At 39.2% G+C, this 15,793-nt stretch overlaps 1 protein-coding gene across 1 annotated transcript in view; it reads left to right on the top strand.

Annotated features, from left to right (window-relative positions):
* The window catches only part of LOC102089076 (bifunctional heparan sulfate N-deacetylase/N-sulfotransferase 3), a 299,272-nt gene that overhangs the window by 150,945 nt on the left and 132,534 nt on the right, over window positions 1-15,793 (top strand). The window lies entirely within an intron of this gene.

Genomic DNA, 15,793 nt, shown 5'->3' with positions numbered 1-15,793 from the left:
TAAAATTGCCTCTGCTAAATATATGCTAATTGGCATATAAAAGAGATTTTGTCAATCTTCTGCTTAAATAAGTAGGTAGAGAAAAGGTGGAAATAAGTTCTCACTTTTCATAAGAAAAAAAGGCTTGCTATCATAATAAATTATGTTAGCAAATAGAATGCAAATATATGTTTGTATCTACAGAAAACAAGTAGCACATACACATTCTTGCTTTACTCAAGCATTTCCGAATATTAAAATTGACAGAAAATCACACAAATTGTACAGGTAAAGATGCTGAATTGCAGTTTTGGGTTTCTCTGGTTTCTTTTGCCATAAGGGAAAATTTTCTGATAAATCCTATATTCAGTTAGATGAGGTGCTCTGATGTCCTAATGAAACAGAAAATTGAATTAAATTTGTGGTCCAGTAAGGGTTCTCATCTGCTTTTTGTAACAATTCAGTAACACAATTATAAACTGCCATGATTTGAAGAATAAATCATTGCATTTTTAAGGGCTTTATATTCTCCCTCCAAGTTTGGCGTCGTGCAAACCTGGGGCTGCTCAGCTCTCACACACCTTGTCAGGTCTTTACCCCGCCACACTGGCTGTTGTTTCGCATGCTTGTAGAAGGGGAACTTGCTGTGGCCAGGGGAGGAGGGAGCAGGACAAAGCCGAGCTCTGGGACAGCCTGGGGAAGGAAAAGGGGCAGGCGGTGATGCAGAGCCACAGAGCACCTGGGATTGCACAGAGCTGGACACAAATTATGAATGATGGGAACTCCCTTTTAAGGCAATTTCTTTTTCTGTTTGTGTTTTTTCTGTCTTTTTTTCCTTCTCTGGTTTCCCCTTCTGGAACAAGTGCTTTCCTTTCTGCTGCAGCACTGGCAGTTACCATACCTTAGTATTTCCCAGTCCCAAGGATTTCTCGTTCATGGCTTTGTTGTGAGGATAATTAGCTGGTCAGCCTCACCAGCAACTTGGTAGCATACCCTGGAGTTAAACCCAAGTCTCCTGAGTTACAGTTTTGTTTCTTACCCTGGCAACAATTGTGTTAGTAGCCTGTTTTCCAGTTAGTTAAATTGTAGCTATGCCAAAATAAGAATAAATGTTTTGAGACACCAGGACATTTAATAGTAAAATATGTTACAGTTATGCTTCAGTTAACACCTGTTAGCAATATCTGGCTGTGCTATATAGATTTTTCAGTTTCTGCCATATTCATAAAGTAGAAGAATTATATTGTATTAAACACAGTTTAGAAACTTCCACAAAATGACACCGACATGCAAGGGTGGGGACCAATGCTGCTTCATCCTGAGGACAAACTTTGCATCTTAAGGGTGCTTAGCCCTCTAAGCAGGTTGTATTTATTATCTTTAAAATGAGAAATAATTTAGTCTCTCACAGTAATACAGCATACAAACCAAGCAGAACTTCAAAGCACGTGTGTGTACGCACACGTGGGTTACAATGTGTGTGGACATCATCTATAATGAGCAGAGCCTTTGATTTGCCTGGTGAATGGCAGGCTGGGTTCCTGTTTGTTTGAGCTTCATGTGTATCTTCCACTTTGGGGGACTACTCTGCATTGGCTGGTGATGGCCAGCAAACTTATTATTGTCAAGACCAATTCTAGTCTCTTCCTGCAAAGGTGAAAACAATTTTGTAACATTTTGTTTGTAAGAACAGGAGGAAAAGCCTTATGGCAAGAACTTCAGCAGTTCGTTGATCTTGTCAGCTTTCAGAAATAAAAGGGTTTCTGTCATCTGCCATGAGGTTCAATAACCTTTTTTAAAACTATCTTCTCTTTCACAGTAGAAAGAAATTGCAATACCCTAAAAAAAACTGTTAGCAATAGGCTTCTAGGGAAAAATACACATATATAATTTGTTATATTATATATTGGAGGGGTGTATGTATATAAAATTGTATATATTATAAACACATATATGTGCTTGCTATATATCTAATTGTGCTTGTGGAATAAGCCGTAGTAGGTGTTATCAAAGAGATAAGTCAGGTAAAGCAAATTCTAAAATATTCCTTTGAGAATCAGACACTTGAGAACTGTAATTCAGTATTACAAGGACATTCCGTTTTTCTTCACAGTAAATGTAACTTAGCTACTGTAATGAAGAAATAGGTAATACATTATACTACTTATACATTTTTTAGCATACCTAAGGCCAAGTTCATTAATTATGTCACAAAATTACCTTTATGTGATTTCAATGACAGCATAAGTTATAAAAAATGTTCAATATAGGAAGATAATGCTCTGTGTCTTATTAATACTATGTATAGTAAAAGAGGAAAAAAATACATTTTAGATTGCACATGTATGTATACATTTACATCCAATACTATGTTTTCAAAATACTAAGCATCAAAACCACTCACCTCCTCATGACAAATGTATGTCTTAAAGTAACTTCTTTTCCCTCTGTTAAATAGACAAAATTGAGGAATGGCTCATTAACTGCAAAGCACACACCATTAGGCAATCTAGGCAGCCCTTCCTGCCAGCTTCATGCAAGCATTGGTGATATTCAGAACCCTCACCTTGGCCTCCACTGCTGCCAAGAATGAAAACATTGCCAAGTACGACATTGAGCCTATGACAGTAAAATCTGTTTGCTTTTATTTGTTTATAGTCTATATCAAAAGAATAACACAACTTCCATTTTCACTCTGAATTACATTCTATGGTTACAATACCCTGTGCTATTTTCTGTCTAGTAGAGATGTTTGGGCCATAGAGAATAGAATTCATTCAATAATATATATTTCTTGTGAAAGTTTCCGCACTCTGCAGGGCAGAAGAAGTGCTGAGACTCTAATCACACTAGTGATCGTCACAGAGATGTTGAGTTTTTCTCTGCATTCCCAGTGAGTTAAAAACAGACCAGCTCCTTTCAGGCATGACATGGCATGCATGTAGTCCATCGTAGCATACCACTTTTTCTTTATTTTGTAAGATCAATCTTATGAAAATGTGGATATCTTGTATAAATGACTGGAATTCCATCCTCTTCTCCTTTGTGGGAAATAAAAGAAGTGTACAGTCCAGTATTTTGAAAGAAATCTTTGGTAGTTGCATTGGCTTGGGCTTTGGTAGGGACCAATTGATGTTTAATTCTTTCACAAATTTTGTGTTTACCTAGTACAAAACATGAATGCTAAATATGGATCTACAAGAGCTTTTAATGTTCTGATTTAGTTTTCTGAAGGAATTCACCATCTTTCGGTCATATCTTTTCAATTTAAACCTTTTCTAAGTAGTTTCAAGAAGCTCCAGTTGAGTTTCACTAAAATTTCATTTTGTAATAGTTACTTGGAATGCCCCACCAAATCTTTCACTCAAAGTGAGTTGGTAAAACTATTAGTAGAAGATAGCTATATAATTTTGACTTCAGGTCTCAAGGTATGGAGACTTTGATGTTAAGAACGTAAATCAAAATGATTCAGCAAAAGCAGCACGGAGATTAGCAAGCAACTGTCAGAAGACAGACCCTTGCATTTTGTATGGATCCAAACAAGGAAACCTCCAAAGCAGTAGGTCTCTCTAGGAATACTTTGGGGCATCTGTGTGTATGGCTCCTGCATGAAGAGTATCGTTGGATGAAGCTTTGTTCCTCAGTCACCCCAGACGTGTGTTTATTTGTCTAGCATGAGTAAGAAATTTCTGCCTAGAACAGCCACAGAGATTTGAAGGATCCAAACAGGGAAAGAGCGAATGGCACTGCTTTTTTGAAATGGAGGAATATTGTCCTAAAGAGGGGTTCCTCTTCCCATGGTGAAGCCTGTGCCAGCGGGATCCACAGACACATACAGCAACCCAGCTCAGTGATGTGCTGCTTGTGCAGAAGGGGAGCATTGGTGTCTTGTACCAGTTTAGCTGTTCATTGTGGAGCTGTAGCTGTGCTTATAACTCTCTCGTGTCTCTGCATCCCAGTTCCAGGTGTGGGAGGGCTGGCAGCCAGGTGATCTGGAAGAGGAGCTACTGAAGTACAATGTGACATGGGGGCCACCAGCAGGGTACTGTGACGGTTTTCTGTGAGGAAGGCAACTCAATCCTATCTCGTGGGACCCTCCCTGAGGACAGCCCTGATTAGTGGAAGTTCTAGTCTGCCTGTTGGTATGAATATGCTAAGATGAGCTGTTAAGAAGTGCTAGATGTGTTGTTGTATCCTCTGGAAAGTATCCTCGGATGTTAGAGGTATGGGTATCTGCTATATCCGTTCAGTGGGTGATGGGGACCTTTTTCCGATCTGCTTTCCTGTTTCTGTGACCTGCTTTCAGCCTTTGGTGCAAGGAGCCTGTAAGCGCCTGGAGACTCTCTGGTTTGGCAAGAAGATACAAACCATGCTGGACTGCCTTGTGGGATTATGTAGACATGCTCAGATGCAGCAGATTGTTTAGTAGTCTAAGATCCCTTTGAAAAGTCCTACAAAATGCTGGCGTTCCTGACCTTCTAACAGTGCGGTAGGTCTCAAGGAATTTGGCCTTGAGCATGCAGTCAGTGGCATTAGTGCAGGACAGTACAGACAATGCCAGAGACAACAGGGGACTTGTTGGAAAAGTAGATGCTACTCACTGAGAGCAAGAGTAAGAAAAAGTGGCTCATATCAAATTCTCCTGCATAATGAAAGAACATATTTGAAAAAGTCAACAGAAATCTAATGGAGATGAAAGCAGGAAACAGTACAAACAGTACAAGTCAAAAGGCAATTGCAGAAAAGAATAGTAACTGGATATGAAGCAATCAGAAAGAATGTCACCCTTGTGAGCACAATATGCTTCCATGGTGAGCTACACTGCTCCCACCTAAGAAACTTACTTGGAACAAACTTCACAAACCAAAATTGCAACATAATTAAACCAAACAATCAGAACATGTTCAAGAAGTAGCTAATTAAATCAAATATTGTGCAGAAAAACTTGCAGAACATAGTTCAAAAAGATGATTGGAGAGACAAAAATCCTATTTTTCAGTGATGCAAGAATGTAGATAAAATAGTGTCTAAAAAGCCATTTTCTTGATTCTTAGTAAAATGTTCCTGCAGCAACCTTTAGGATCAATGAAATAAAAGAAGCAACAAACTGTTCTGCAGCTATGTCTACAGAGAGAGAGTTCTTTCAACAGTTACACCACGAACTGCTCTTCAAAGCAACTTTAAGTTAGCAAGAGAATGCCAACAAGCTTTTTTCATTCTGTTTTCATCATGAAGTAGAATGTTGTCATCATGTAGTACAGGTTTTAGACTCAGTTCCTTCAAATAATACATCCCATATTAAATGGCAGTGTGGAGTTACACCTAAGATGCTTATGTGTGTATTTTATTGCCCATTTGCTTATGCTTTACTCTCACCCTGGGAGAATGGCTCATGTCTGTAGGCATGTTCTCACAGCAATTAGTTATCCATCACATTGTTATAAATGATCTACATATATTTGGAAATACTCTCTTCTATATAACTTTCACTACTACCAGTGAGTTGTGTAACAAATTGGTCCAGGTCATGTGAAACCCAGGGAATGAAATGCACATGGCTAATGAGTTCCGTGAAGTATGAGAGCAGCTCAGTGCTGGTCTGGCTTACTGAGTATCTAGGCTGCACAGACCTTTTGCTGAGAAATGAGTAGCATTTCTAAGAAAGAGGGCAGACAGGAGTTGCTAAATAAGTACTAACAGGCTACAGAAAGTATTGTACTCAGCAATGAGATATTTTTTCAGTAATTCCAGATAGCAAACTGTATTAGCCTTGCTACTATAATACAGTATTGGTGACTGCCTTGACATCATTGCCCATTTAAATATTCAGGAAGCTGCTTCTTCCACGTATTTGTGTGCAAGTACACCGTGCTGGATTAGCTCTAGCCAATTAAGCAGTGTATTGTCAACTGCAGCTAAAACAAATGGCTATTTCATCATTGAGTGAGTGGCACTTATTAAACAAAAATTGGCATTTATAAACAGCTCTTCATGAGATTGTCTTGAGCTTGCTAGTGAATAAGGTGAGAGGTGACATCCCAGCAGCTGTTGTATTCTCTATCGATTAAGGCGCCCTCAGCATCTTGTGCTCATTTGGTTTAAACAAACCAACTGACCTGCATCTGGGTACTAGAAACTGCCATTTTACTTTCCAGAGATGAGTTTGCAGGGCTGATGTCACTTGTTTATCTGGCAAACATGAGATCAATAAACTCACAGGGAGTTCAGAACTCACGCAACGATGCACTTCCTAGGGAAGATTAGCTGAAATGAAATGTCTGACAGCTCTGTGTCAGCTTTTCACATTACAAACTCAAACATTATTTCTTTTCCTTCTCAGTCTCTGAAGGAAATGAGAGAGATGTTAAAGTGACAGTCACTTAAATCTTAGTCATTCATTAAGCAAGAAGTGTTATATCAAATCAGTCATTTTGTCCGCCTGGGATAACCTACACCATTAGCAATTACTTAGAAACACATCAGCCATTACTGCCATAAGCTGTTTAGCTTGAAGATCAAGTCTAATCATTAGACCTACCATCCTTACCCAACAACCTTCCTCTGTGTAGCATTTCTTAAGCTATTACCTACTGAGGGTTCACAATGTGGTTCTGACCTTAATGGGTCAGAAGCTTCCAGAAATGTATTTTTGCTCTGTGTAGTTCCAGTTTTCTTCATAAAGATTTTCCTTGTCAACTAGAATGCATGGCTGGATGTTTATTGTACTTTTTTTTTACTACTCAGTGCTTATGTGTTCAAAACAGATGTTCCAGGGAATGCAAGGGGAACTGGGGCTTCCCTAGAAGCCATTAAACTATATAAACAAGAATTTTGCTAAACTTTTATAATGAGATCTTTCCTCTCTCTCGTCAGAACTCAAAACAATGGTGAAAAACTAAAATTAATAAACATTGCAGATGCAAATAACAGTTTTAATTATATTTTGTTATTTTTAATGGATGACTAAATGACTGTAAGACATATTTCCAGGCCATAGTCAACACTCTTCCACTCATGGAAGTATATTCCCATGTTGCACAGCCAGTTGCCTTGCTTTGCTAACACATTGTTTTGCTACCAGTCTTGGAACCCTGCATGCTTTGGTAGAAATAACAACCCTGCAGTATTTGAAATGCAACAGTGAGCATGAAACTGTACATCACTTCCTCCCACAATGGGAATGAGCCTTCCTTCCTCCAGATGGGCTTTTACACAAACAGAGTTGAAGTAAATTATTCCCTTTCACACTGCAGGATCCCAGTTTAACCTCAGTCCCCACTAGTTGAGGTAACTGGAAGAAATCATTGTAGTAAGATGATATGCTTTTCTCTCTTTTAATGCCAATAAATTAATCTCTGATAAATTAATATGCTTTACAGTGCTGTGACTCAAACAAAATGTACTAAGCTTTTCTTTTAGGCAGGAGGATTTATTTTACTCATTTTGAAGTAGAAGCTGGTAGATGGTAGACAGCCCTATCTTCTTCTATAAATCTCTGCTGATGCTATTTTTAAGAAAAAGCTGAATACAAGTCTCTTTGGAAATCCAGAATAAGACAACAAATGTTTCCTATCTCTTTGCCTTTTTTTTTTTTTTAGTAACTGCTGATTTAAAAATCTATCACATCCTGTTTATTTTGATGTGCAATATTCCACCATGTTTTGCCAGTCACTGTTCTAACAGTGTGTAGAAGTTGTGTAATAATATCAGCACACAAATACATCACATACCATCATTCACATAGTTTAGGTCTTTAACCCTGGAAGGGGGACCCTTGTTTGCTGAGTTGTGGTGTCCCTTGACATCTTCTCCACCATTTGTCCTCCACCTCTGCAGATTCTTTTCAATATTTTGGTCTGCGGGATACTTAAACTTCAGGAAATGCAAGAAAATAACCTGCTGCTTGTTCTCTGTGTTATACTTTGGTTTATTCATAAGTCTTAAGTATTTTGGCATCACATTTTGTGAGGATGTACATTTCACACCAACAAAAGTAATTTCAGGAGCAATAGATGCCAGTTGCTTTCACAGGGTCTAACCAAAAGGGAAAACAAATGCAAGCAGCAACCTCCTGTACTCAGGTAAAGGGAGAAATAACTAGATCCCCTCACTGTAGGCTTGACTCGTATTATCTAGGTTGGTTTGTGTGGAATTGCAGCTTTTCATATGTAGGAATCATTTAAGATTGTCAGTGTAAAGGCAATGACAATACTGGTACAAAGATAAACTTCCGAAGAACTCCTGTGCTTTCTCTTCTAAGGAATTAAATTAATTTTATTATAGATGATGGAAAAGCACTTTAGAACATCAAAGCACATTCCACATTTGTTATAGCTGACTTACTAAAAAATAAATTGCATGATATATTGTCAGAAAATCCAAATAATTTGCATTTTATCCACTTTTTGTGAAGTTTTCCTAGTAATGTAGTTTCTCTGTTTATCCTAGAGATATTATTCTGGCAAATTATTTTTTTTCCTGGAAGTGAGCCTCTCACCACTTTTTTTTTTTTTTTTTTTTCTCTGTTTTATGTGTATTTTGCATCATGCTGTCTAAATATCCCCAGATTTTTAGTATTACTCTTGTGGTTTGACACTGGCTGGACACCAGTTGCCCACCCAGCTACTCTATGACTCCCCTCCTCAGCTGGACAGGAGGGAGAAAATACAACAAATGGTTCATGGCTTTGGATAAGGACAGGGAGAGATCACTCACCAATTACTGTCATGAGCAAAACAGACTCAACTAGGGGAAATTAATTTAATTTATTGCAAATCAAATCAGAGCAGGGTAATGAGAAATCAAATTAAATCTTAAAACACCTTCTCCTCACCCCTCCCTTCTACCCCAGTTCAACTTCAGTCCTGATTTTCTCTGTCTTTTCCCCCAAAGCAGAGCAGGAGGATGGGGAACGAGGGTTGTGGTCAGTTCATTGCATGTTGTTTCTGCTGCTCCTTCCTCTGTTGTCATACTCTTCACCTACTCCAGTGTGGGGTCCCTCCATGGGAGACTTCTCCATACACTTCTTCAATGTGAGTTCTTCACAAACTGCTCCAGTGGTGGTGCCTTCCATGGGGTGCAGTCCTTCAGGAACAGACTGCTCCAATGTGGGTCACAAATCCTGCCAGCAAACCTGCTGCAGCATGGGCTCCGGCTCCTTTCTTCACAGGGCCACAGGCCCTGCCAGGAGCCTGCTCCAGCACCGGCTTCCCACAGGGTCACAGCCTCCTTCAGGCATCCACCTGCTCTGACATGGGGTCCTCCACGGGCTGCAGGTGGATCTCTCCATCACCATGGACCTCCATGGGCTGCGGTGAGACAGCTGGCCTCACCATGGTCTACACCACAGGCTGCAGGAATCTCTGATTCAGTGCCTGAAGCAACTCCTGCTCCTCCTTCTTCACTGACCTTGGTGTCTGCAAAGTTGTATCTCTCACGTGTTCTCATTCCTCTATCCAACTGCTGTTCCATGGCAGGTTTTTTCCCCTTCTTAACTGTGTTATCGCAGAGATGCAACCGCTGTCACTCATGGACTCAGACTTGGCCAGCGGTAGGTCCGTCTTGGAGCCAGCTGGCACAGGGTCTGTTGGACATAGGGAAAGCTTCTAGCAACTTCTCACAGAATTCACAGAAGCTACCAAAACCCTGCCATGCAAACCTAGTACAACCACCCGCTGCTGTTAACTTGTATTATAGATCTTTGGGCAAGTCATTTGGTCTCTTTTCAGTAATCTCCATGCGCTGAGTGAGGACAATGCTTCCCTATCTCCCTGAGCTTGTATTCAAATGGACTGATATTTATGCAATAATTTCAATGCCTCCTGTCCGGAAGTCAAAAAAGAAAAGCAGTACACAAAGAGCTGTGGATGCTAACTAGACTTTGAAAAAATTGCAAGCAACCTCTTTTTGTCTTCCCTGTTTGTTTTGTTCTTCTTAAATGTTGATACATAGAAAAGTAAAGCCAGGAAAAATAAGAAAAAAAGTTTGTGCTCCTATTTGACAGATTTTTGCTGATGAATTGAAACTTCAAAGACAAAATGAAAATAAAAACGTACACTGTTTAACTATCTGACTTTTTATCTTAAACTCAGTTCTTGAATTCATTACTGAAGTAGAGACATTTCATGCATGCTTGTGACATTGGCCAAGTGTCGCATGAAAGAACAGGCTGTTCCCACAACACTGAGATATCTACGTTAATGAAAGCCTTTACCTAAGTTAAGAGAAACACCTGAACACCCTCTGGCCATGTTATTCTCTGATTATTCATTTTAGACAATTTGACCTTGCTCTGGTAAATAGAAGTACATAGGGGATACATGTTTTGCCTTCTGGGATCAAATAGAAAAGAGATTTGTAGATCACAACTGCTAGTTACACAATGTAAATACAGTAATAAAAGATCCTCTGATACCATAAACAACACAGAAAGCTGTAATCATGTGCAGCTTTTTCTGGTGGGAATTCTTAAGATGTTTAGATAGCTATAACCTTACAGTACTGCTGAATAAATGCTACCAGGAAAGATCACAGTTCTGCTAATCTCTCAATGCAAAATAACATATGCTAAATCTGTGCTATGTCAGGACAAAAATTTGTAGAACAATTTTAATGTTTCTTGTTATAAGAGACTGAGAACAACACAATTCAAGACTTTATGTATCTTTTGGTTTTTCATAGATACATGACTTATCACTTTGGGTGAAAATTCCATTTGTATCTCTGATCACAGACATGTAAGGTAAAAGCCTATTTGTATATGCAAAAGCATTTAAAAGTATATATTTTTCAGCATTCACATAAATGAACAGGAAATAACCAAACTCTTACTAGTGAGTATAATGACAATTAGGAACATGGCGCTACAGCCAGTGGTTGCTCTGTGCCTATTAGGAGACCGTGAAAGCAGTTGTAAATGGTTTTGTCAGTCCAGAATTTTTGGGATCTTAGATATTGTGATTTACTCTTCTGCCACCTTCACTGCTCATACTGCTCTTGTCACACATGCCAAAAGTGAAAAAGAGAAAACCTGTCTGTCTTTCCTTCTATGTCAAGCACGTCATTCCTGAATTCTAAAGCTTTTATTTTTGTCCTTTTCCCTCCAAAGTGAGCTTGAACTCCTTGGACTCAGTGCCAATTTTCATCTTTATTTTCTGTGATTTGCCTCCCTCATTTTCAGTAAGTGCTGTATCTGTCACCTAAGCTTCTCTGAGGTCCTCAGGTGTAAAATACATTCTGTTCTGTGTAGCAGGTGGTTACCTATTAAATTCTGTTTCCTCTTAGAACACCCTTTCACAAGAAACTTTCCAACAGTGATGTCCTTCAGGAATGAATCTGTTAATATGCATAAATATGTGTGAATATGTCAGTGAATTTTTTTTTTGCATGCTACACTTCTGTGATTTAAGTTCCATCTTTTGTAGTTCTTTTCTGCAGAAAATTACTTTACACAACATCAGGTTTTGCTACTCATATTCACACAAAATACCCTGTAACATTGCTAGTAATAACCTTGATCTATGATTCAAAAATCTGTTTTTCTACGTCTTGCTGTTCATCATGCTATTTTCTGTGGTCTCTAGGAAGTTTATAGCTGTAACGTGCAGTTTTCCAAATCCACTCTCTGTTTGTAGACTGCTAACCACTCCAGATGTAGATATGAGATCAAAGGAACAAGTTAAAGATACTCCTGTTCATCAGCTATTAATACGTAAATGACATTCTCATTTGTTTTCATTTCTAAGTATTTTAATTCTCAGGGATCAATAGTTTGATTCTATTAAAGCTCTCTTCAAGATCTGAAAACTGTGTGAGTTTTCCAACCATGGCCAAGAAAACTCTGTAAGAAAAAGCCTCATTAATAAAGGACAAGTAGAACAGAAACTGACCTGGGCCTGGTTTTCATTGTTTTTTGTGAAGCTGGAGAAGATTTATTTATTTACTTACTTAGAATCCTCCAAGCAGATCGTGAAAGCTGCTCCCAGGCCTGATAGGTTCCCAAACAGGCAGTGCCTTGAGATGCCCGGTCTCTACCCAGGTCCTGGTGTACATATCACCAAAGGACTGTTATTAATGGACAGGTTATTCTATCTCAAGAAAGAACGTATTGCTGATACCATTTCATGCTGTGGATTGTAGCTACCATGGCTGATCACCTGGAACCTGTGGTACTCTCCTGGAAAGGAAAAAAAAATTTTAAAAGTGTAAAAGCTTTTTATTGGTCTGTTTTGAAATGTTGTAAATCTGGCATAGGTTGGGTCAACAACATTATACATGGGCTTTCTACTAATGCATTGAAGTCAACAAATTGCATTTATCTTGCTGTAACTATTATAGGAATAACAGTAATGACTTATTTTTCTTGTCGTTAACTTCATGATTTTGATAGATACACTGCTTTTAGAAAGGCACAGACTAAATTTCTGAAGTCCATCTTCTAAAAAAATTGCTCTCTCTGGGAAAAAAACAAAACAAAACAAACAAAAATACACCAAACAAACAAAACCCCTCTTCCAAAGGCCAAAGAACAGCTTCAGCTTGCAGGGGTTTTTTGAATCATTTTCCTTGTCTTCTTTTCTTAAGAACCTGGGCTCTAATGAGCAGATCTGATTTCAAGCTTCTTCAAGCTTGCATTGGGAAGAGTGCAACTTATAAGCTCCAGGCCAAAATTTGTGGGAATTTCCTTTTGTCCATGAAGAGTTGTCTGTGTGATGACTTCCTCTAACTCTTTAGGAAGTCTGCCCATTACAACCTAATACAGAGTTTCTAAAATAAGGGCTGCAGGAATAAACCGAATAAGCACTGAGAAGATGGATTTCTTTTTGCCAGTCATGCGGCTGAAAATATTTTTTTCTTGTTATTTTTTCCTATGAAGTAGAAACTTTGAGGTGATGACAGTCTGATTTTATGTGAGCTTTACTGTACAGCTTACCTTTACTTCCAGTCTACTCTCAACCATGCAACCTCAGAATAATAGGAATGAGGCAATAACAAGTGATGGGTAGTCAAAGTGTCTTCGCTGATATAATTTATTTAAACACAGAAATCCCAAAGTCCTTTATGGTGATGATCATTAAATAGACTGAGGGTTTTAAAACATGGGAAGGCAGAATACGTAGCTGGTTGATTACTGGCTGAAATGATTATTTAATTTAGGTATAATACAATAGTTTAAAACCCAGGTGAGGTCTTATTAGCATGTATTTTACTATGACTAACTTTTAAAAATAATATAGTGTTGTTCAGCAGCCCCAGCTCCTCTGTGTTCTCGTGGTATGTGCCTCAAGTCAGAACATGGCCCTGAATTGCCATGTGCTTGCTGACTTCTGGAGTGGAATTGTGCCTGACGCCTTTCAGGACAAAACTAAACTTTTATTTGCGTCTATCATCATCCTTAGTTCATTTCATAGAAGTAAGCAATGCAGGTCTTTTCTCCACTACTCATACTATCTTTCCTCTCTCTCATTGTATTTCTTTGAATTGATTTTGGTAAACTCCACTATCTAGATTATGTGTAACTCAAGTAACAAAGACTCATTTGGGGAAAAACAGTTTATTTTACTTCACTAACAAAAGATATCTTCGAAAATAAAAATGGGATCTAAGCTGTTAGGTTTCCTCTTTTTTTGCCTTTTCTTTCTTATTCCTATTTTTTTTTTTTCCTCTTTCCCCAGAAGAGACATAATAGGCTTTTTAAAAGTATATCTGGAAGCAGAATAAATGGTACAGGCTTGTTTTATGTTTACGAAGGAAGAAGTTTATCAGATTGTTTTGTTGATCTCTGTAGATTCATCTTCTGGAGAGAGGCTGCCAAAATGTCAGTCAAAGCTTAAGGCAAAGCCTAAAGCAATCCTGATGCATTACAATTAAAAAAATAAGCAATGCTGAGGATAACCCTTTCAAGCTCAGATTCACTGTCCATTAAATTACCAGGAATTGTGCTGGATCTGGCTGGAATGGAGTTAAATTTTTTTTTGTAGCAATGTGTATGGTGCTGTTTTAGATTTGTGACTAGGACAGTGTGGATAATACGTGAGTGCTTTGGCTATGGCTGAACAGAGTCAAGACTGTCTCTTTGTCTCACCACCTACTGCACCAGCAGCACTAAGTAGGCTGGCAGTGGGCAAGAGGCTGGGAGGGGACATAGCCAGGACTAGTGACCCAGACTGACCAAAGGGGTATTCTGTACAATGTCACAAAACCGTAGAATCATTTTGGTTGGAAGAGACCCTTAAGATTATCAACCATAACATAAAACGGGCACTAAATCATGTCCCTAAGAGCCTCATCTCTACATCTTTTAAATCCCTCCAGGGATGGTGATTCCACTACTTCCCTGGACAGCCTGTTCCAGTGCTTCACAACCCTTTCAGTGAAGAAAGCTTTCCTAATATCCAATCTGAACCTTGCCTGGTGCAACTTGAGGCAGTTTCCTCTCATCCTATCACTTGCTACTTGGGAGAAGAGACCAAATCATGTTATGCTCAGCAATAGAATTGGGCTGCTGGAGGAGGAGGCTGGGGAGATTTTGTCTTCCAAGGCAACCATTGCTCAGAAACTACCTGGATGTCAGTCTGCTTGTGGGTCTTGGTGAGTTATTCCCTTTGCATTGCTTGTTTTTCCCTCTTTGCTTCACTTCTTAAACTGTCTACTTTGACTACGAGTTTTGCTTTGGCTTCTCCTGTTCTCTCCCCTGTCATGCTGCAGCAGAAGTTGGCAAGCAGCTCTGTGTGTGCTGCTGGCCAGGGTCAACCACCACAACTAGACAGAGGCCCGAGTATCTCATTCATGTTGTCAGTATCAAAGAGTGTTTGGAAGTTGTGTCTGTACCAGGGTTCACTTTTAAATGTTCACGCTACTCTTAGTGCTGACATGGCTCCACCTCAGGGAACGTAAAGTAGCCATAGTTCGTGTGGCTACAGGTATTTCTAAACATAACTGATCAAACTGACCTGGAGGTAGAACCACTGCCAGCTGTGGAGCTTCATTTTCCAACAGGCAAGCTTGTCAAGTGTCAGTTCTCTTTTTGGGCTGATATTTCAGAATTCTGTGTACAATTCATTATCTCTGAGAAAATGCCATACCTTTGGAATAGAAAGCAAGCATACTCCCACCATCGTTTTATTCTTCATCCTCTGAGAAAAAAATGGAAAACAATTATGTATTCAGATCCATACAAATTCTTCAAATATCTGTGACAGAACATACACTAACATGCAACATAAGCATTTTCCCAATAATAGTGTGGAATTACTTTTTGTTGGTGGGATGACTGCGCCTACTTTCCCTTTGGAATGGCAATTGTGATGTGCTATTTGAAACAGTATTTCAGGCGCTATATCAAACCCACGGACCTTTTCACAGAATCACAGAATGTTAGGGATTGGAAGGGACCTCGAAAGATCACCTAGTCCAATCACCCTGCTGGAGCAGGAACACCCAGATGAGGTTACACAGGAAGGCGTTCAGGTGGGTCTTGAATGTCTCCAGAGAAGGAGACTCCACAACCTCCTTGGGCAGCTTGTTCCAGTGTTCTGGCACCCTCAGAAGTTTATTTTCCTCCCCTAAAATTTATACTGAGCTGTATGGAAAGAAAACATGTATGATGGATGTGCTCATTCACTCACTACTCTTGCAGCTTCTCCTTTTTTCATGACACTTGGTTCATCAAGGCCTCATTATCTTGTGTTGCTGAGACATACAGTCAGTCCCTTGCTTAAGATAACTTAGGTTGCCACAGACAGCTCAGAGGTAGCAGGGAAGGAAGGCCATGTCTTTCATAGCATAATAACAAGTTCATGTCAAATTCACTTTG

This window comes from Columba livia, chromosome 4, assembly GCF_036013475.1.
Source record: "Columba livia isolate bColLiv1 breed racing homer chromosome 4, bColLiv1.pat.W.v2, whole genome shotgun sequence".
Classification (NCBI taxonomy): domain Eukaryota; kingdom Metazoa; phylum Chordata; class Aves; order Columbiformes; family Columbidae; genus Columba; species Columba livia.
Note: the sequence above shows the minus strand (reverse complement) of the source record. Positions and strands in the feature narration are given on the sequence as shown.